The following is a 23355-nucleotide window of genomic DNA, read 5'->3' on the forward strand; positions in this document are numbered from 1 at the left end:
GGTCCAGACGTGTGACTGTGCAAAATTTTGTGGCTGTAGCTTCGACGCCTCCAACACTTTTCCTTTCACTTTTTTCCCCATTATGTAGATAGGGGCAAAATTGTTTGGTGAATTGGAATGCGCGGGGTTAAAATTTCGCCTCACAACATAGCCTATGACGCTCTCGGGGTCCAGACGTGTGACTGTGCAAAATTTTGTGGCTGTAGCTTCAACGCCTCCAACACTTTTCCTTTCACTTTTTTCCCCATTATGTAGATAGGGGCAAAATTGTTTGGTGAATTGGAACGCGCGGGGTTAAAATTTCACCTCACAATATAGCCTATGACGCTCTCGGGGTCCAGACGTGTGACTGTGCAAAATTTTGTGGCTGTAGCTGCGACGGTGCAGATGCCAATCCCGGACATACATACACACATACACACATACACACATACACACATTCAGCTTTATATATTAGATATATATCAAGTAGCACAAAGTGGTTAAAGAGGTTATCTCGGACTAACATCTTGATGACTTTTGAAGCCAATAAGTGATACACTGCAGTATTAGGCAGCGGCCAATAAACATTGTACAGAGTTGCGTTGTTATACTTGGCTACTGCCAGACAGTGGCGTAGGAAGGTGGGTGCGGGGGGGCGGTCCGCCCCGGGCGGCACAATGCGGGGGGCGGCCGGCGCTGCAGGAGAAAGAAAAAAAAAAAAAGACGCCCCTTTAAATCTTCGGGCGGCGCCGTCCGCCGCCACGACCAGGCTCCCCCCGCCCCTGGGCCCCCGCCCCCCGCTCTATACTCACCTCTCCTGGTTCCTGCGGCGCCGGCAGCTACAGCGTCCTCTGACTCTGCGACGTCTCAGAGCAGAGGGCGCGATGACGTCACTACTGTGCGCGCCGCTCAGCCTCTCTGTCCTGAGCGTCGCAGAGCCGGAGAGACGCTGACTGCACCGGACCTGCGCTAGGAACGGGAGAGGTGAGGATTTTACTTTTTTTTTTTTTCTTTATGTCTGACTCTGGGGGCAATGCTGGAGACCATTGGGCAGATTGCTGGACACACCGGGGCAATACTGGAGACCATGGGGCAGAATGCTGGACACAATGGGGCAATACTGGAGACCATGGGGCAGAATGCTGGACACACTGGGGCAATACAGGAGACCATGGGGCAGATTGCTGGACACACTGGGGCAGATTGCTGGACACACTGGGGGTAATATGCTGGACACACTGGGGGTAATATGCTGGACACACTGGGGGTAATATGCTGGACACACTGGGGGTAATATGCTGGACACTGGGGGTAATATGCTGGACACACTGGGGCAGACTGCTGGACACACTGGGGCAATGCTGGACACTGGGGCAGATTGCTGGACACACTGGGGCAATGCTGGACACTGGGGCAGATTGCTGGACACACTGGGGGTAATATGCTGGACACACTGGGGCAGATTGCTGGACAACATGGGGGTAATATGCTGGACACACTGGGGCAGATTGCTGGACACACTGGGGGCAGGACTTGGGGCATGATTGGAGACATGGGGCAGGATTGGATCATGGGGCAGGACGGATACGATGGAGGCTGGTGGGGCAGGATGGGGAGATCATATGGGGTAGAATGGATAGTCATGAGTGCAGGATACGAGAACATATGGCTGGAGCCAGGAATGAGATAAACGGGGCCAGGGTGGGGAATAGTGTTACCATAGGGGCTAATTAAGGGATATTATTACTGCAGTGATGTATTTATTTTATTTTTTGAGTATACTGTTTTAAATGGGGGGGCGGTACTGTTATTGTGCAGAGTGACACTATATCGCCTTTTTGTCTTCATGTGGTGTAATGTAGAAGTTGTGAAAAATTAAGTAATGTGTTCTGCAAGCGGAGCTCGACATAACTGTGTTATTTCCTGCAGAGACGAGTCCTGGCTGGAAGGAATGATGGCGGTCTGTGCTGGATGAAAGATGAAGGACTTCACCTAGAGACGTCACTGGTGAGTCAGTGTTACCTATACACTGACACTATACACTGTATACTATATACAGCGGTCCTGTGTACAATGTCACCAGTGATCACCGTATTACCTATACATTATATACAGAGTTCCTGTGTATAATACCACCAGTGATCTCTGTATTACCTCTACACAGACACTGCATACTAAGTACAGATCTCCTGTGAATACTGGCACTTATGGTGATAGTATTGTGTTTTTTTTTTTATTACTGATGATCAGTATTGTAGTATTCAGTCACTATGTGGTGGTAATATGTGGTCTGGAAATGGTGTTGTGGTATTTGTCCCTTGTATGTAGTATTATTCGGTCACTACGTGGTCTGGTCATGGTGTGGTGGTATTAAGTCACAGGTTTGGCATGTGGGGGTGACACCATTAGGCCCAGTTTAAGTTCTACAAAACAGGAAAACCATTTTTGGTAACCTTTGTGTGTATTGAGCGGGGGGGGCGCCAAACTCGGGAACAGCCCCGGGCGGCAAAAGCTCTAGCTACGCCTCTGCTGCCAGAGCAGATATTAGCTGGATTGTTGGACCTCCACCAGTTTCATATTGAAAATATCATGTAAGTCCTAAACAGCCCATTTAACGATATGGTATTTCCTATTTGTACTCAATAATTCTCAATCATATCCACTTGAACTATTACATATTACTAGGAGGTGGCAAGAAGTAAGGGAACACAGTACAACTACACAAGGGCTTACTTATTCACACATAAATCTGCATAGAAAACAATAGGAAACATTTAAATAAGCCAATTGCCACAGTTTTCATTTTGCATTAAACTAATCATGTACAGTATATGCTGTTTAGGTACAGATAGAATAAATAAAAAAACACAACTTTACATTCGATGAACTTACTTTATCATGTGACTGCAGCTGAAGCTATGTCTCCTAGGCATGCACAGTGAAGCAAAGTGTGCATGCCTTAGCTTCTTATGCGCACAATACAACTGCCAAATCTTCTTCAGAAAGTCTGCAGCCAGTGGCGCCGCTATAATGAGGCAAGTTGAGCACTTCGCCTCAAGCGGCATCCAGTCCCTCAAAAAGGGGGCGGCAGCACGGCACCGTCCCCTGCAGTCAGATGCGCCGGGTGCTAGCCATGAGCATGAGGCTGTGTCACCAGCAGGAGGCGGTGGGGATGCCGGGTGCGGTGCTGCCTCCTCACACACTAACTCGTCCGGTTATTAGTCAAGTACTGAGGGACAGGCTGGGGAAGGGGTCAGTGGCCCCACCCAGGGAAGATGAGCTACTTGTGATTGAAGCACAGACTGTGGGCGGGACTGTGGCTGCTTGCCTGCGTAGCTACTGGTGGGCAGAGGGGGCCATCGCCCCGGGCCCTGTCACACGAATGAATGAATGAGCCAAGGCCACTTCTGTGTCGAGGCAGAACATAGCATAGGAGCAAAGCAGTATAATGTCTGCTCCTATCTGACGAAGACTCTGCAAGCTGGCTACTAGCACAGTGGCCGGCTGCAGTCTCCCTCCTGCAGTGAATGGTTTCGCCTGTCTGATCTGATCATGAAGCTTTTCCCTGGCTGCAGTTTTCTTTACTCTGTGCATGCTGGGATTGTCTCAGGCATGCTGGGTCCTAGTGTCCACATCTTGCATTTCACCTAGACACTTCCTGGTCCTGCCTGCAAACTTTATCAGTAAGTGGGGATGGAACATTTTAGGTTTATTAAATTCAGGTATGTCACTGTGAGGTGAATGTGAGACCATTGGGGAATTGTGGGCGCTGAAAGTGGGTGAGGGAGGACAGGGTACTGAAGGGGTGGATGTGAGATGGTGGGCTGAATATTATAATGTTTTGTTATGATATTATATGTGATCCATCACATGTAATGTTTGCTGTCTGGGAAGGCTGGAGATGGGGGGTAGAGGGCTTTTGATACGTACCACCTGGGTCTTTTATGAGTATTAGTATACGAAGCTCCCATATAGTAACCAAGAGCTGCATCACATTTACAGCACCACTCCAGCATTTTTTTTTAATTTCACTGCTGGAGTGGTGCTGAAAATCCAAGTCCCCTACCCTCTGTCTGATACTCACCTTCTGGCGTCTTCATCTGTTTTTGTCTCTGCTCGGCTCTGTCTCCTTCAGTTTTTTTTTTACCTGTCCGCTGCTCCATTGTTTCATGGAGCAGTGCAGAGGTCACTAATCAATGTAAGTCTATGGGAGCCTCGTTCTGGCCTCTTTCTCACGCTCAGGCTATGTGCACACGTTGCGGATTTGGCTGCGGATTCACAGCAGTTTTCCATGCGGTGTACAGTACCATGTAAACCTATGGAAACCAAATCCGCAGTGCACATGGTGCGAAAAATACCGCATGGAAACGCTTCGTTGTATTTTCCGCAGCATGTCAATTCTTTGTGCAGATTCCTCAGCGTTTTACACCTGCTCCTATATAGGAATCCGCAGGTGTAAAAACGCAGGCGAAATCCTCACAAAAAACGCAGGAAATCCTCGGTAAATCAACAGGTAAAACACAGCACGTTTTACCTGTGGATTTTGCAAAAACGGTGCGGAAAAATTTGCACACACATCCTCATTGTGTGCACATAGCCTCATAGTCTTACACTGAGCGCTTGTGACATAGCTTCTAACTTCTGGCCAGTCAGAAGCTGCGCTCACAAGTTTGAGCCGCGGCACTGCAGCAGTTCCGCAAAATAGTGAATACGCCGGAGGATGAGTAAATGACCGGGGCAGGGGACTTGCTCTTAAAACACCACTCCAATGGTGGAAAAAAAACCCTGCTAGAGTTGTGCTTTAATAATTTATTAATAAGCAATTTATTACTATAAAGTTGATAAAGGCTTGGAATAAATGTCTGCAGTCACTTTATACGACTGCAGACTGCCAAATCATGACAGGGAGCTGCGGGCCCATCATACTGTGTATAAGGGAGCTGCGGGCCCATCATACTATGTATAAGGAAGCTGTGGGCCCATCATACTGTGTATAAGGGAGCTGCGGGCTCATCATACTGTGATAAGGGAGCTTCGGGCCCATCATACTGTGTATAAGGGAGCTGTGGGCCCATCATACTGTGTATAAGGAAGCTGTGGCCCATCATACTGTGTATAAGGGAGCTGTGGGCCCATCATACTGTGTATAAGGAAGCTGTGCCCCCGTCATACTGTGTATAAGGGAGCTGCGGGCTCATCGTAATCTGATAAGGGAGCTGTGGGCTCATCATACTGTGTATAAAGAAGCTGTGGCCCCATCATACTGTGTACAAGGGAACTGTGAGGGACATCATACTGTTTGACGGAAGCTGCGGGCCCATCATACTGTTTATAAGGGAGCTGTGGACCCACCATACTGTGTATAGGCAACTGTGATGGCATATTGTGCATATTGGAGCTGTTGGCCCATTACACTGTATATAGGGGAGCTCTGGGGGGGCATTATACTTTGTATAGTGGAGCTCTGTCAGCATTATACTGTGTAAAGGGGAGCAGTGGGAACATCATACGGTGTATCGGGGAGTTATAGAATCATCATACTGTGTATAGGGGAGCTGTGGGGGCCTTATACTGTGTAAATGGAAGCTTTGAGCTCACCATACTGTGTATAATGGAGCAGTACATGGGGAACTTAGGGGACATTATTAAATGTAAAGTGGGCACTTAAGCATTACTGTATTGTTATAGGGGCACTCATAGTATTGCGACCATAAAAGTTGCATATCGTCACAATATGGCGGTAAAATCAATGTTAGTTTTTGTATATAGATTTATTTTCAATAACAGAGCGGTCATATTCTGAGGTTCCACTATATTCACAATTAGAGTGCGCAACCGTAACTGTAATTTTCTCGTGCCCCCCCTCTGTTCTCTCGTGCCCCCCTCTGTTCTCTCATGCCTCCCTCTGCTCTCTTGTGCCCTCCTCTGCTCTCTCGTGCCCCCTCTGTTCTCTTGTGCCCCCCTCTGTTCTCTCATGCCTCCCTCTGTTCTCTCGTTCCCCCCTCTGTTCTCTTGTGCCCCCCTCTGTTCTCTCATGCCTCCCTCTGTTCTCTTGTGCCCCCCTCTGTTCTCTCATGCCTCCCTCTGTTCTCTCGTTCCCCCCTCTGTTCTCTTGTGCCCCCCTCTGTTCTCTTGTGCCCCCCTCTGTTCTCTCGTGCCCCCCTCTGTTCTCTCGTTCCCCCCTCTGTTCTCTTGTGCCCCCCTCTGTTCTCTTGTGCCCCCCTCTGTTCTCTCGTGCCCCCCCTCTGTTCTCCTATGCCCCCGGTATTATGCTCTTGTCACTGTCACTAGAATATAGCAGTGATGCCAGCAGGGTAAATCCCACGTCATAAATTTCTTCCTTAATATGCCAATGGTACCAGTCCCCCCTGGCTGCCTGCGGTGTGCCCTCTTTGGTATACACCAGGTAAGCACAGGAGCCACAGGCAGCAGGAGACTCTGTGACCATGAAGGTAAATAGAAGAGGATGTGTTATGTTTGTATTGTATCCTGCCTGGCATTAAAGGGGTTATCTGAGATGGGGAAAATATACAGTATATACATACTAGTTTATTTAAAATAAATCCTGCAGAGAGATATTGCCCTCCTGTCACCCTCGGGAATTCAGCCACAGACCTCTCTGGTGGTCGACAGCAGCTCTGGAAGTGATGACTGCACCATCTGGATGTCACAGAACAGATAAAACCTGTGATTAACTGCAGCGGTCAGGTGACTGTGAGGCTATGTGCACACGTATTTTTGAGGGCTGCGGATTTTTCCGCAGCGGATTTCATAAATCTGCAGGTAAAAGGCACTGCGTTTTACCGTGGATTTACCGTGGTTTTTTTGCGTATTTTGTGCAGATTCCACCTGCGGTTTTACACCTGAGGATTCCTATTAAGGAGCAGGTGTAAACCGCTGCGGATTCCGCACAAATAACTGGCATGCTGCGAATGTAACTCGCTGCATTTCCGCGCATTTTTTCTGCAGCATGTGCACAGCGGATTCCGCTTTCCATAGGTTTCCACTGTACTGTAAACGCATGGAAAGCTGCTGTGGACCCACAGAGGCGGATCCGCAACATGTGCACATAGCCTTCGACGTTTCTCTGAAGGGGGCCTGTGCCAGTCACCTGACAGTTGTGGGCTTTAATTTTCTCTTATTTTGCCAAATTTTCAAAAGAGTAAGGGATGGTCTTAAAAAATAAAATTAAAAACCCCCTATTACATTACTTAGTGATTCTCATTCGTGTCGCCTCTGGTACCAAAAGTGATGTCGACCTGCGCATTATTTACATGACCGCTGCAGCCAATCACTGACCTCACAGTCACAGTCATTTGCTGTACATAATAGTACAACCACTGCAGCCTGTGATTAGTGGGGGTCAAATGGTGAAGGCCTCTGCAAAGCCCATACTTATGCACCGGTCAAATTTTGTTCGAATGCAGATTGCACATTTTCTGTTAGTACAATAAACCTCATTTCAAGGCAGAAACATTACTGTGTCCAACAGTTATTAGATATATGAAACTGAATTAGCTGTTGCAAAAAAAACAATTTTTATAAAACATTAAGCTTAAGATTAAAACAGGTGCCCAAACTTTTTCATATAACTGTATCTGTCAATATACTAACTGGTTGTGTACTGTGTAGTACAGAGCTGGGATAGACTCTGTGCAGTGTTGTAATTTTGGTCATTTTGGATTGGCAGTACATCATATGAAGCTGTATTTTGTATAGGGCTGTGGTTTTTGTTGTTGGCCTTAAGTGCTCTCAGAGTGTCAGTGGACACTGCTGCTGTAATTACATAGGTTGTGTTAATTCCAAAGTGCAAAATAGGCAGGCTGTGTGAATCCTTGTATGTATGTCTGAGACTCTCTGAATGTGATGCGAGGTGAGTAATTAAGCATAAGGGATAAATACATAAATCCCTGATTGATGAGGGGTTCTGTTAGGTGTGGTCCTCTGTATGTGACCGAAGACATTATTCAACTCAATTTGAGCTGAATTAGGTGGAGTGATTGAGATAAGGGATTTTCTTCTTGTAAAAATCAACTGAAAAGTGAAAGAAGAAAAAAAAAATCCCTGTATGAGCACGTATGAATGAATGATCACATAAGTATCATTACTTATCCAATTGTTGCTGAGGGTCCAGGATGGATGAGTTGTGGATATTTTTAATTTACATCTGAGATTCAGTGAAACCCGTGTTATATATGGTTTGACATTGACAGGTTTTTATATGTGTTTTGACTGGGCGCGGTAAGAATCATCTTATTCAAATTGTGCAGTGATCTGCCTGTACAGCAAAACTGTTTTTGATTTTGAGAGGATGAAGGTTTTGTAGAAATTAAGTCTGAAAACTGCTGCATTCTGTTTCTGTGTGAAAGACACTAAATTCTGATGGGAGGGGTAGATGTAGCAGCTGTGCGATTGCTTTCTCCTTCTGTGTGGAGTGATGCTGTAAGTTCTTATCTCCCCTGAGTGTCAGAGGGGGGGGGGGGATGGAGCTGTGCTCAAGATTCTCTGAATATTCTGTCCTTGGTGTAGTTCGCGCTGGGAGATTTGTGTTTAAAACAATAGTACTGAAGTATTGAAGTAGAAAGAAATATTGTAAGTTGAAGTTGGACGTTGAAAGTAAAAGAACTGTGCCAATTTTAGAGGAAATTTGTGAAAGATTGCTTGGTTATCAGTGTGATTGAAAGATTGGTAAAAGATTCACCTGCTTCAAGTTGAGTGATTGATATATAGCAAATTGAGGATCAACAGAGGAGTTAGCCAACTGCACTGCTGATGTAGTAGGTGAGAGGCCTAACACATCAGGGCCTTCTTGCTACAGTCAGCTGTTTTTTGTTGCTGTTGCGTCAGCACTGCCTGTTTTCTTTCTTTAATCAGGAGTCATACCTTTAGCAATATTGTAACCTAAAAATTTCACCTTTTGTTTGCAACACTGTAGTTTGTCACGTGAGACTTTGCAACCCTTTCCTGCCAAAAACTACAGCAAGGACATCTGGTCCGGGCAGCAGAGCAGGAGGTCGTCCACGTACTGTAATAGTACAATCTGTTGATGAGGTGAAGAATGCATTTGCCAAATCAGTGATTGTGAAACATTTTCATGTCTCTGGGATCTGTGGCAGTACGGTGTGTGTATTAGGGACAATTGAGGTCACACTCACTGTAACATCATTAATAGCCGTAAGTCATGAACTATTCTGTAAGTGTCAGGGGAACCCTTGGGTCCTTTTTCTTCTTAATGGGCTACAAAGGGGTGTTGCAGAGGGAAGATCCTTACACCTGAGCCCCTGCCTTAACATACTCTTTAATATCCCTGCTCAGGGCTATTGATTTAGCTAGGCTCAAGGGGTATTGCTTTAAACAAGGAGGAGTGGTTCCTTCTTTCAATTTAATCATGACAGGGGGAATGGGCAGCCAACCCACATCAGTTTTTCCCATTGCCCAAACTGTGTCTGGCACCTGTCTCATTTCCCCATGCTCAGACATTTTGGTGTCAGGCGTTACTTTCACTGTTTTTGTCATATACATAATTTCTGCAATCTTACACAAGTGTTTATATGAAAGGGGACTTGTGACTGTAATACCCTCAATAGTAATAAATCACTTGGCACTCAAATGGTTTCTTTCAGATGAAAAAGTGAACATCCCATTTATTTGCGCATCCAGTTCAAAGATTATTTAAACGTTTTCGGTCAAATCACAAGACCTTCATCAGAAATATCTCCAAGTGATTTATTACTATTGGATTGACTGGCTGGAAACCTGACTTGGGCACCACACAGGATCCTTGAGTGCCGTGTGTTTTGTCTTTATCTGTAATACCCTCAAGAGAGACTGTATGGTGGCCCAGATAGCACTCAACACATCTGCTCCCAGCAAATTCATAGGGGTATTGTCACTAACAATAAGTTTTGCAAGCACCTCTTGGCTGTCTCGTAATTTTAGTCTTGTTTGTTTAGTCAATAGGGCTTCTGTCACTTGTCCTTCCACCCCCACACATTTCACAGTCTCGTCAGTAATCATGTCTGGCATTATCAAGTCTTTGTGTACCACCGTCCCGGCTGCCCCAGTGACAATCAAGAATTCTGTCTCTTTCCCTCCCGGCATTGTTAAGGTGGTCATCAAAGCAAGACCAGGTCCAGAGGGGACAAAAACAGGGCACACATTTGTTATTGGGTTGCCAGTTTCCTAGTCTGCAGGTGAAGGAGGTGGAGATTGGACTGCTTAGTCTACTCTGTAGGGTTTCTGCAGCGGTTGGCTTAGTGTCCATTTTCTCCACAATTCCAGCACTTCACTGTTTCTAAGTCCTTAGGTCCCTTACTACGCCTCTACTGTTTTCCTTGTGTTCCACCATACATGACAGGTAGTCTTATTGTCCGGGTTTGTTCAACTCCTTTAGCAACCTTCAGGAGGTCTTTTGGATCTACATTTCTCCATTCAGGTCTGGCTGTCTGTACTGCGTCTCGTAAGCCTTTGTTCATACCGTCAATAAATGCATTTACCAATATTTTAGCATCAAGTGGGTTTATTGGACTGTACCACATGTCTGCCCATTTCAGCTGTAACCGTCCAAAGTACATCTCTACACTCTCTCCTTTTGTCACATCTGTAAAGGTCTTAATATGTATAGTACGTCACCTGCCTTTGTGCTCACGAAGCTCTCTAAGTCTGCCCAGGTGCACTTATATGTCCGTTGTATTGTCTTTATTTGTCTGTAAAATGGGAAAGGTTGGTTCTTAGGTTCAGGCAACTGTTTTAGCGTAGCTAGCTAGCCAGAGGGGCTCCAGGGATAATACTCCTGTATCTGTCTTAACCTACCTGATGTGGTTGGTTCTCTGGTAGTGGGTCTGGTGGTGGAGGTGACTAGATGATCGGTTAGGTGTGACATGCTGTTCTACAAATTCCTTCCCAAAAGGATTACTGTCAGCTTACTCCCAAAAAGTCAATGTCCCCACTACCCACTAACTCCTGTGTCAGCTTCTTATGTCACTACATGTGATCTTGTCTGGACAGGATTCAGTGCAATTCACTTAGGTCGGGTTGCAGCATAGGTCATACAAGTAATTCTCCAATCATACATGATTGGGTGGTCATACACAGACATGGGAGAAGGAGCCTAGATCCACGGTTTGACGGCCCATTTTAAAGTCCAGCTGACCACATACACCTCAGTGAAACTTGAGGGAAAGCCCATCTGGATCCATGCCAGTCACTGCAAAAAGATCTTTTAACCAGCAGAATGACTGTTTTCCTAATCACTTTGCTGGTAGTGGTAGGATTTTTGCACCCTATAGAGACACTGGATAAATTTTTAAATGTTGACAGGACAATAAACTTATTCAACATCATGCTTTTCTTATAAAAGACGCGGAAGGACAAAAACCGCTGGACTGTTGGATCTGTACACACAGCCCAGTATCTGCAAGGACTATGCTGTACTTAGCCTTACCCCAGGAGCCAAGGAAGTTATTAATACCACACTGCATTTACAATGAGACTTGAACTCAGATTGTCTAGGTTCCTTTAGGTTATTAATGAGACTAATATAATATAGAGACTCCTTTTTAAATCCAGCCAATTTGCGTAGCGGCCTAGCGGGATGGATTAGTTTTGGTATTTTACAGACTTGCATGCAATTTTTATTGTTTTGTTTATTGCTTTATGTAGCTGTAAAAGCACTAATATATGCATTACATAAGTTATTGAAGAGTGTATGTTTAAGGAAGGAATCTAAGGCTGTGCCATCCTTAAGTGTATAATAGACCCCAGATAACCACTGCTGACTAGGGAAGTGAGTGTCCACACTGAGGGTGGATGGGCGAAGCAGGTAGAAAGCCCCCTTATGGGCACTAGACCCATGAGACAGTAGCTCCTTTGTGGACATCAACTGACCCTGTGGCAGAGATTATACCATTTACAAAAGGGGGAAATTGATATAGAAGGGTTAATGTTTTGCCTTTAATTGCCTTTTGCCTTTAATTACAGAACCAGAAACACATGGGCTACTTGCACAATGAACAAGTCTGTAGGAACCTGTTCACACACCACCAAGAAACTTAAAGACACAAAAGAGCACAGTGAGGTCAAAAATACTCTGTTGTAAAAAAAATCACAGTAATAAGCAAGTGCTAGTCAAAAGATGGAAAAAACAGGGTATTTAGTTGATACGTTTTTTTGCAAAAAAAGTATGCTAAGCTGCTCCACCAATCGTCAAGGTATAGCCATATAGAGCAGTCCTACCTAATGTATATAATCCCTATCTGATGTATTTAAAAACCTGATCATCTCTATAGTACCTGTATAAGCAGGGTTCAGAGAGGGAATTTTCATGTGGACATGCTGGATGGAACAGCTTTGATGCAAATGACCCATAAGGAGTGGTGGACTCCCTAGTCTTGTAGAAACAAGAGAACAATTACAGAACCAGAAACACATGGGCTACTTGCACAATGAAGAAGTCTGTAGGAACTTGTTCACACACCACCAATTCCCTCTATTAATCTGGCTTAATGTCACCTTACAATAGCAAGGTGACATTAACCCTTCATTACCCCATATCCCACCGCTACACGGGAATGGGAAGAGAGTGGCCAAGTGTCAGAATAGGTGCATCTTCCAGATGTGCCTTTTCTGGGGTGGCTGGGGGAAGATGTTTTTAGCCAGGGGGGAAAATAACTATGGACCCTCTCCAGGCTATTAATATCTGCCCTCAGTCACTGGCTTTACCATTCTGGCGGAGAAAATTGCGCGGGAGCCCACGCCAATTTTTTCCACGATTTAACCCTTTAATTTAAAAGCTAGAGCGCCTAAATTTTGCACATACACACTACTAACATTAGTAGTGTGGTTGTGGAATATGCAAAAAAAAAAAAGGGATATGAGATGGTTTACTGTATGTAAACCATGTCTCATATCATGTCGGGTTTGAGAAGGAGATAGGAAAAGCCAGTAATTAAATTACCGGCTTTTAAGCTATCTAGCGCTGTATGAAATATTAATATATATATACATATATGTGAATCACTGACATATATATATATATATATATATATATATAGACAGTATATATGTTTTTACGATTATTTGAGCCCATGGATCCATTGTATGTCCGTATGTCGGTTTTGCAAGCCTGTGAGAAAATTGTGCAGTACGGATGTCATACGGATTACATACGGAGGATGCCATGCACAAAATACGCTGACACACCGTGCCTACGGATGACATACGGACCACTATTTTGGGGACATTTCTGCATATTACGGCCGTAAATAACGGACCGTATTTTTATACTCTGAGGGTACCGTCACACAGTGGCACTTTTGTCGCTACGACGGTACGATTCGTGACGTTCCAGCGATATCCATATGATATCGCTGTGTCTGACACGCAGCAGCGATCAGGGATCCTGCTGAGAATCGTACGTCGTAGCAGATCGTTTGGAACATTCTTTCGTCGCTGGATCTCCCGCTGTCATCGCTAGATCGGTGTGTGTGACACCGATCTAGCAAAGCGTTCGCTTGTAACCAGGGTAAACATTGGTTACTAAGCACAGGGCCGCACTTAGTAACCCAATGTTTACCCTGGTTACCAGCGTAAATGTAAAAAAAAACAAACAGTACATACTTACATTCCGGTGTCCGTCAGGTCCCTTGCCGTCTGCTTCCCGCACTCACTGACTGCCGGCCGTAAAGTGAAAGCAGAGCACAGCGGTGACGTCACCGCTGTGCTGTGCTTTCACTTTACGGCCGGCAGTCAGTGAGTGCGGAAAGCAGACGGCAAGGGACAGACACCGGAATGTAAGTATGTACTGTTTGTTTTTTTTACGCTGGTAACCAGGGTAAACATCGGGTTACTAAGCGCGGCCCTGCGCTTAGTAACCCGATGTTTACCGTGGTTACCCGGGGACCTCGGCATCGTTGGTCGCTGGAGAGCTGTCTGTGTGACAGCTCTCCAGCGACCACACTACGACTTACCAATGATCACGGCCAGGTCGTATCGCTGGTCGTGATCGTTGGTAAATCGTATAGTGTGACGGTACCCTGAGTGCGAGGCCAGCCTGACACTGTAGTCTGTTACTCTCCTCTTCAAGGATTTTATACTTCTTATCTTATATGTTTTCAATAGTCAGCAAACAGCATTTTTTGGGTACATGAGAAATAAAGGTCAGCAAGACCTGGGGTAACAGGGAGGGTTACATGAATTACATTGAGAAATACATTTGTTCTAAATGGTATAAAATACTGCCTCTTGCTGCATTACATCAGATAAAAGTGACTTTGCTCACAATCTGTGTGCATCTTCCTTTTTTCTCCAAACGCGCTTGTCAATGGAGGGCGTAATTCCACAATTTGGCCTCACTGGTGATCTGGCATGTCTGACATTGGATCAGAACGCAAACAGCTACAACAGTGTACTACAAAACAGGAAAAAAATTCCAAGTGCTGTGAAATTGCAAAAAAGTGCAATCCCACACTTGTTTTTTGTTTGGCTTTGTTAATATGTTCACTAAATGCTAAAACTGACCTGCCATTATGATTCTTAAGGTTATTACGAGTTCATAGACACCAAACATGTATAGGTTCTTTTTTATCTAAGTGCTGAAAAAAAATTCCAAACTTTATTAAATAAAAATTGTGCCATTTTCCGATACCCATAGCAGTTCCATTTTTTGTGATCTTGGGTTGGGTAAGGGCTTATTTTTAGTGTGTCAAGCAGACCTCTTTAACTACATCAGCACCCTGAGATCTTGATTGTGTGATCCTGATGTTTGCCATAGCAGTTCATGGCCAAATAATGGCCTTAGCGTCTGCCGGCTATAGCAGCCTGTTCAGAAGTTATCAAAATTTTGATTGTAAAAATACATTTCTTCATTCCTGTTATGCCAGAATGCATTAATCCCTGAAAAGCACCTGAAGGGTTAATAAACCTCCTGAATGCAATTGTGAATAGGATGAGGGGAGCTGTTTTTAAAATTGTATCACTTTTGGGGGGTTTCCAATATATAGAACCCCCAAAGTCACTTAAAAACTTAATAGGTCACTAAACAAATACGTTTTCGGAAAACTTTTTTCGAAAAAATGAAAAATTGCTGCTACATTTTTAAACCTACTAAAATGCGAACAGAATAAAACAACATTTTACAAATGATGTTAATGTAAGGCAGGCATGAGGGAAATGTTATTTATTAATGTTTTTGTGTGGTGTGACTATCTGGATTAAAGGGATAATAATATTTCAAGTTTGAAAAATGCTAATTTTTTTTAAATTTTTGTAACATTTCTGATATTTTTTTTAGACATAAAAGCAGAAAATATCAACATAAATTTACCATTATCATAAAGTACAATGTCTCACCAAAAATCTCTAAATCAGTGGGATAAGCGTTCCAGAGTTATTACTACATAAAGTGATACTGGTTAGATTTCAAAAATTTTGCCCGGTCACTAAGGGGTTAAGTGTGGAATGAGAATGTGTATTCATTGATGCTTGACCTGTCTAATGTCATGATTTTTGGTTCAAACTATCCATGTTTAGCAACATATTGATTGTGGTTGTATAGTCCCACAGCAGGCGAACATCTATACATTGTTTACTATTACTGAAACACTTAATACATTCTATAAATGGGTGGTCAGGCGTGATACAAAATGCACAAGCAATAGTTCATTATCATGATGGCTTCCTGATGGCCAGTAGAGCAGGTGTTGAAATGTCTGTTCAACTGCTAGAGGAATGTCAAGAATGAATCAGTTCTTTGGAGCTTCTTTTGCTGACAGAAAAGCTTGCAGTCTGTCTAACTTTATTGGTCATGCAAATTTACTTTATGCTAGTGATATATCATGAGGAAACCTGAGTTAAAGTTACTGATATATTATTACTGTGTAATGATCAACATGTTTTAGAAGCAAACATTCTGGAGATATACAGTGGCAGCAATAATGCACAAGTAGTACATGTTATTTTCATGAACTGCTGAAGTATAATTTAGCAAAAAAAAAAAAAATGGAAGTTGATGAATTAGGTCCTGAATAATTTTGCTATATTAGGAAAATTTATATCCATTGCTCTTATAAATAAAAGTAGATAGGTACAGCAATGTATCAAATCGAGTAAATCAATTGATTATATACAGTGCCTTGCAAAAGTATTCGGCTCCCTGGAACTTTCCAACCTTTTTGCCACATATCATGCTTCAAACGTAAAGAAACCAAATGTATATTTTTGGTGAAGAATCAACAACAAGAGGAACACAATTGTGAAGTTGAACAAAATTTCGTTCAACTTCACAATTGTGCTCCACTTGTTGTTGATTCTTCACCAAAAATTTACATTTGGTATCTTTATGTTTGAAGCATGATATGTGGGAAAAGTTTGAAAAGTTCCAGGGAGCCAAATACTTCCGCAAGGCACTGTAATTATTGAAACATGCAGAAAGATGCATGGGGGCATTAGGTGGGTTTCTTACAGTGTCATTGATATTATATTTAAATGTGAAAAATATGTAAATTTGTAAAGTGAAGCCATATATTCAGACAGACTAGTAGTACAGAAAAAAGATGACCAACTGCTGTACATGACCATGGCAAGATTGTAAGTGTCATAACAGCAAGGGGCTGTTGAAGTGAAAATTTGTCCAATTGGAAATGAGAATCAAAACTAGATGCAGAAACAGAATGATGTATGAATGAAGTCAGGAACATTAAACTGACTCAGTAATCAGCAGGAATTAATTTCTGTGATAGGTACAAACCAAAAAAAGAGGAATGGAGCTTCCTACATTTTAACAGTATAAATATTTACACATAGCAAAAACAAAAGCCTAGACAAAACAAATGAAAATATTAAAAATGGCACACATTGTTGTTAGGGCTAGCGGAACACACCAAATAATATAAAGGAAAATATGAGGTGCGTTCGCAGCCCAGGGTCCGCTGTGCAGAGATGGAACCTGCTGCTGAGTAATGGCAGCGTGTCCCTTCCCCAGCCTGTGCCCCTGGACTGCCATGTAATCAGGCTTGAGTCCACAACCAGTGGGGGGAGCCCTCCCTCATGGAAGGGTGGGTCCCAGGACACAGAACAATAGACTCATGTGTTGGCTGATTCAGTTGTGAGGTGACTTGCGAAGGGCTGGGATCTTATGCTGATGTGAGATCCTGGTGCCCATGTGTATTGTTGGAAGCTGCCACTTGGGACTGTGTTGTGTCCCTCATCTTCTGGAGCGATTGAATTCACTCAAGGACTATTGCTATTTCCCTAGCGTCGGATTGCCGGGTGGTGCCCCCGGATCTACTCACTTTCTGTGGACTCATTGTGGACTCATTGTGGACACTGCGGAATTGCTTTAATTTGCGTTGTCCCAGTTCCCTGTTCCAATAAATCTTGTTGGATTGTTTATCTGCCTGGTGTCTCTTTCTGCTCTGTTACATACCCCGTCACAATGGCGGACGAACACTTGCTCACATGTGGGTTAGACCTCACCCAGTGTGAATGGAAGCGAACTCTGTTGCTTCACAGAGTCACTTAAATGAATGCTGTACCCTGTTAATAGTCACAGGGTGCAGCTGGTGGATGCTGGTGGGATCCCTGTGATTCACCCCCTCTATGCTGGTGATTGGACTCGCTCTGACCCTCGGTGGCTTTTGAGCCCGCGCCTGAGGACACCCTGAGTCAGATGCTGAGTCCAAGCGGGAGTTCCCACCCTACACTGACCGGTTGTCAGGACTAAGTAAAGATTTACTGCACAGAGTGCGTACAGCGCCGCTCTGGCAGATGCCACTAACCACCCTAACTAGGGCTAGGAAAGCGCACTGGTGGCGCACGGCGCCGCTTTGGTGGTGGCTGCTAATTGACGCAGTAATTCATGTCTAGTGCTGGATGGCACAATCTAGTAGCTCAAAAACACAATTACTTTCAACAACACTAGGGATGGGAATGATTAAGGAGCTTTCACCAGTTTCAGTCATACATCCACACATACACAATTTCAGTTCTATACTAGCGCATGGCCGAGCGGCCATGCAAGCCTTTTATAGATGTAGCCTTCTTGGACCTTCCTAGTGGTCCAATCGGAGCCGCTACAGGACCTGAGCATGTGACCTCCGACCTCCAATTTGAGGTCATCCCACGGGCATGCTCAGTAGATGAAAAGCAGGACTTAGTCCCTCGTATGTCTGCTCACTGCTGATCATTTGAAAAAAGGAGTACACTAGGAGCATATAGGTAATTTAAATAAAAGTGCTATTTTATTAGATATCATATAATTAACATGAAGTAGAAAATTTACAACTACAAAATACAGTGAAGTACAATACTACAAGATGGAAGAAGAAAGAGTGGGTAACCCCCGGTGTGCACCGTCTAAGGAACCAACATGCATACCAGATAATGGGAGGAAATCTACTCCCAAAGAATCCATGTCACACTATCCATATAAGATGCCAGCCGGCGTAAAGTGACATGTAAATAACAAGAGATTCTTACCAATGCAGGGCACCGGAGCGAGGCACACCGGACGGGATCCACAGGTCAAAAACAGGGATTCTTTTTGACCTGTGGATCCCGTCCGGTGTGCCCCGCTCCAGTGCCCTGCATTGGTAAGAATCTCTTGTTATTTACATGTCACTTTATGCCGGCTGGCATCTTATATGGATAGTGTGACATGGATTCTTTGGGAGTAGATTTCCTCCCATTATCTGGTATGCATGTTGGTTCCTTAGACGGTGCACACCGGGGGTTACCCACTCTTTCTTCTTCCATCTTGTAGTATTGTACTTCACTGTATTTTGTAGTTGTAAATTTTCTACTTCATGTTAATTATATGATATCTAATAAAATAGCACTTTTATTTAAATTACCTATATGCTCCTAGTGTACTCCTTTTTTCAATTGGCTTATATGGAGTTGGTTTTCTTTCTTGGTGAGGGGCTGCGTGGCACTATTTAGTGCTTGATCTTCCCCTCAGTATCTAGCATGTTGCCTGGTTCTGTTACGATCACTGCTGATCAATGCTGGTTACAAAGGCTGAACCTGGGGGGCCAGCTGGATCCAGCCACACAGTATCAGCTTGAGCCAGACGCTGGGACAGACATCTCTGCTGAGCAGACTCCACTACGGCTGGGGAAGAATGGGAGACTGCAGAGGACACGGTTTGAGATTTCCCCTGTGCAGCAGAGGCAACTTAACACCTAACATTTGTTCTCTCTTTCCTTCCTCTGTGTCTGCTGCCGTCTGTTGTGATCCACATCATGTGTCTAGACCTATTTAAGACCCACTAAGACATACACACTGTGTGTTGGTAGTGATACTCTTAGGCTGGTTTCACACTAGCATACGGGAGGGCTGCGGATGGCAGAGTACTTCCTCCATTCTTCCTCCATGAAACTCCGCCTACTACTCCTTGCATGCTGCGTTGACCTGCGTACCTATCTTTAACATTGGGTACGCAGGCCATGCGAATGTATGCGGATGCCTCCGCATGCGCCGTTTTGAGGCTGCGCTGACCACAACAAAATGCAACATGTTGCGTTCGGCGCAGCCTCAAAACGGCGCATGCGAAGGCATCCGCATACATTCGCATGGCCTGCGTACCCAATGTTAAGGATAGGTACGCAGGGCAACGCAGCATGCAAGGAGTAGTAGGCGGCGTTTCATGGAGGAAGAAGGGAGGAAGTACACTGCCATCCGCAGCCCTCCCGTATGCTAGTGTGAAACCAGCCTTAGTCCTATTTAGTTTGCAGTGCATCTCCATTTGTTTCTGGCCTCCTGTGTCCTGTCTGCCTTTGGCTACCAGTGTTCCAAGTCCTGGCTCCACATATGCCTTCCTGCTGCTGCATCAATACCCAGGATTTGAGTGTCCATCTGAACCTGGGGCTTAGGGGATTCATTTCACAAGGTGAACCTTACACTATGTCAAAAATTAGCCTTGGTATGCAACCCATATGATCGGCAAGTTATCAATAAACCTTTGTAAGTATAATGAGTAGCTGAAATAAATATATATTTACATTGTCAAGTAGTAGTAAAAGAAGGAAAAAAGTACAATACAGACATACATATAATAACACGATTCATAGTGCAGTATCAAATGTACATAAAAGAAGTATCAAGTAACTGTGCAATAAAGTGCAATATGCATAAACGCCAAGTTGAATTTGCTCATAGAAACACATGATTTATTCATGTGTGAATGAGGAACCCATGTGTATCACTACAGGATGTGGCTTCCTCAGGGGACAAGTATTTAAAAGGTAAACTGCTGTTACATTTGGTGAGGCCACAATTCACTGGTGTTTTGTCTGCTTGTATTACTGATTAGCGTGCAGGAATAAGATGCACCTAATTCATTAAAAGGTGCACTCCACTTAATAAATTAGGCAAATCTTATCAGTGGTGTGCACCTTGCCAGAAATGTTACTCAAGTTGGGGACTAGAAGAACATTTCTGGAGTATGAAACGCTGCCACTTTCCATGAATTTGTCATGCAGGCGTTACCAAGTCCCGTTCAGCCCCACCTTCTCCCCAGCTTTACCCATTTTGGCGAAGCTGACAGAAACTGGCATGGAAATTGTAAACTTTTGAGCAATTTTGAGCTGCACAAAATTTCAGCAACATTTGAAAGTGTTTTACAATGTAATTCTGACGTAAACACCCTGATGAAACACGGTCTTGGTCTCTTTCATTTCATGACATACAATATACTGTACATTGGGAATGTAATTGGAAGCATCAAACAGTAAGAGCAAACAAAGCTTATACTGTATATTATTATATCCATCATTAATGACATAAGGGTAAAGAACATTCTGGAGAAATCACCTGTAAAGTGTTACAAAATACACAGACAATAACGAAGCATGAATTATTCAGTAGCTGAATGTAAATCTGGATGTTAGATGTTATACACACAAAGACAAGGATAATGTGAATGTTTATCAGTTTATTCCTTACCACTGGTGTCTTATTGTTATTGTTGGGTTTCTGTGATAAAGGCTATTAAATGTCTGACAAAATATGAATTTGTTGCTTTAGTTTTAGAAATGCAATTTGGTTTATTTTAGTTTCTTTTTGTTTTTCTCTCCTCTTGACATCATTTCTTCTTAAAAAGACTTGAAGGAGATGAAAAGTTTTATTATTCCAAAAATGTTTTAAAACACTATCAGACATCCAATAGTTATTAACATCTATTTTTCTGTCCAGGCATTACACTATAGATTTATGAACATATTATTCTCATTTATTGTAAATTGAATGATAGAAAATAAGAAACATTGTGCTAGTCAGAAATTGGCAAGGAGAGAACACATATCTATTCATATTTATATTAACAACTTGCAATTTCTGCTTCTTATTGTGCTTAAAATCAAACACAAAATATCAGTTATAATTTAGTTTATTTCTCTGCCTTTTGTACCTCAAATTTTCCTCATTTAAATGTAAATAACTCATACAAAAGCCATACAGGATTTTAGATCGTGTAGTAAAAAAAGCAACATTGAAGGCAATGGCTTATCATGACACACCCAGCGGTCTATGGAATGGGTGAGCCAAACAACCATTATTCTATATCTAGTACCCAGAAGTCTTTACAGTTGTGAAACCCTGGTACCTATGGCATTTAAATACTAGCGCTATTAATTTGCCACTAGATATCGAAATCCTGGACACTTTCACTGGGTCAACAGAATATATTTTTCCACTGGTCATCAGTGCTGGATATATTTTAGGTCACCAGGAATTTGACATTGTACAACTTTTTAGAATCACTAAAGAGGTTGTCCACCCTTGGTAAAATCTTTGGCAAGCACTTCAGTATGCAAAATACTAAGGGAGTGTAATGCATTCTTAGATTTTGGCTCCACTTACTGTTTCCAGCAGTCATCACATGAACATAAGTATACAATTTGAACGCTTGTTGTCACCCCAACTAGGCTCATCCTACTTCTATTGATTCACTTTTAACCCCTTAGTGACAGAGCCAATTTGGTACTTAATGACCAATCCAATTTTTGCAATTCTGACCACTGTCACTTTATGTGGTTATAACTCTGAAATGCTTCAACGCATCCCACTGATTCTGAGATTGCTTATTCGTAACTTATTGTACTTCATGTTAGTGGTACATTTTCTTCAATATAACTTGTGTTTATTTAAGAAAAAATGGAAATTTGGCAAAAATTTTGAAAATTTAGCAATTTTCAAACTTTTAATTTTTGTACCCTTAAATGAGAGTGGTGTCATGTAAAATAGTTAATAAATAACATTTCCCACATGTTAACTTTACATCAGCACAATTTTTGAAACATATTTTTTTTATTAGGAAGTTATAAGGGTTAAAAGTTTACCAGTGGTCTCTCATTTTTCCAACAAAATTTACAAAACTATTTTTTTAGGGACTACTTCACATTTGAAGTGCATTTGGGGGGGGTCAATATAGCAGAAAATACCCAAAAGTGACACCATTCTAAAAACTGAACCCCTCAAGGTGTGCAAAACCACATTCAAGAAGTTTATTAACCCTTCAGGTGCTTCACGAGAACTAAAGAAATGTGGAAAGAAAAAATGAACATTTAACTTTTTTCACACAAAAAATTACTTTGGTACCAATTTTTTTTTCATTTTCACAAGAGTATCAGGAGAAAATGAACCACAAAATTTGTTGTGCAATTTCTCTAGAGTATGCCGATACCCCGTATGTGGGGGAAAGCCACTGTATGGGTGCATGGCAAGGCTCACAAGGGAGGGAGCACAGTTTTTGAACTCAAACTTGGCTTGAATCAATGGTGGGCACCATGTCGCGTTTGGAGACCCCTTGATGTACCTAAACAGTGGAAACCCACAATTCTAGCTCCAATCCTAACCCCAACACCCCTAAACCTAATCCCAACCCTAACCACAACCCTAACCCCAGCACACCCAGCATATTTGCCCCCATATCATGCTGCACATGGCCCCATATAATGCTGCACATGGCCCCATACAGATGCCCCATACAGATATTTGCCCTAATATCATGCTGCACATGGCCCCATACAGATGCCCCATTGTTGTGAATTCTGTTGCCGGGCTCCCTCCTGTGGTCATGAATGGTACTTCGGCTGGTTCTGTCCATGGACTTTCTCTGGTGGCTGTGGGTGTTTCTGAGTTTCCTTCCACAGGTGACGAGGTTAATTCGTTAGCTGGCTCCTCTATTTAACTCCACTTAGATCTTTGCTCCATGCCACCTGTCAATGTTCCAGTATTGGTCTAGTTCACTCCTGGATCGTTCTTGTGACCTGTCTTCCCAGCAGAAGCTAAGTGACTGCTTGTTTTTCTCTGGTTTGCTATTTTTCTGTCCAGCTTGCTATTTGGATTGTTGTCTTGCTTGCTGGAAGCTCTGGGACG

The sequence above is a fragment of the Ranitomeya imitator genome, chromosome 4, assembly GCF_032444005.1.
Source record: "Ranitomeya imitator isolate aRanImi1 chromosome 4, aRanImi1.pri, whole genome shotgun sequence".
In the NCBI taxonomy this organism is placed as follows: domain Eukaryota; kingdom Metazoa; phylum Chordata; class Amphibia; order Anura; family Dendrobatidae; genus Ranitomeya; species Ranitomeya imitator.